We start from the raw sequence: 581 nt of genomic DNA on the forward strand, positions 1-581 counted from the left end.
TCTCAATTTCCTTAGCTGTTAAATGAGCTGCAGAAGGAGATGGCAAATTGCTCTAGTATCTTTGCCAAGAAAACACCAAATAGTGTTACAAAGAATGGGACATAATTGAACAACAACTACCTAATCTAGAACTCAGGATGCCTGATTTGGAGGCAAGGGTTTTTTTTTTTTTTTGTTTGTTTGTTTGTTTGTTTGTTTGTTTTTTTTACTGCACTGTCTCTGAAAGCATAAGATATCATATAAATGATTTCCATTTTTGTTGTTTAGGTGCTAAATGTCCAACCACAAAGAAAACAATTAAAACCTAGAGCTAGTAATAAGGATTTTTCTGATGGTTTCACCTAATTCCTATTTTTACTCTTTATTATTTCCTCTTTATTCTGTATATAGTTTGCATTGTATATACTGTTTATATGTTGTCTATTTCATTAGACTGTAAGCTCCTTGAAGGCAGGGACTTCTGCTTCTTTTTGTATCTCCAATGTTTAGAAATGTACCTTAATAGATGTTTATTGAATTGAAATGAATTATATTTATTGAATCCTGGGAGTTAAGGTCACTTAATTCAGCTCTAGCCCCAA

Source organism: Sarcophilus harrisii, chromosome 2 (assembly GCF_902635505.1).
Source record: "Sarcophilus harrisii chromosome 2, mSarHar1.11, whole genome shotgun sequence".
Lineage (NCBI taxonomy): Eukaryota > Metazoa > Chordata > Mammalia > Dasyuromorphia > Dasyuridae > Sarcophilus > Sarcophilus harrisii.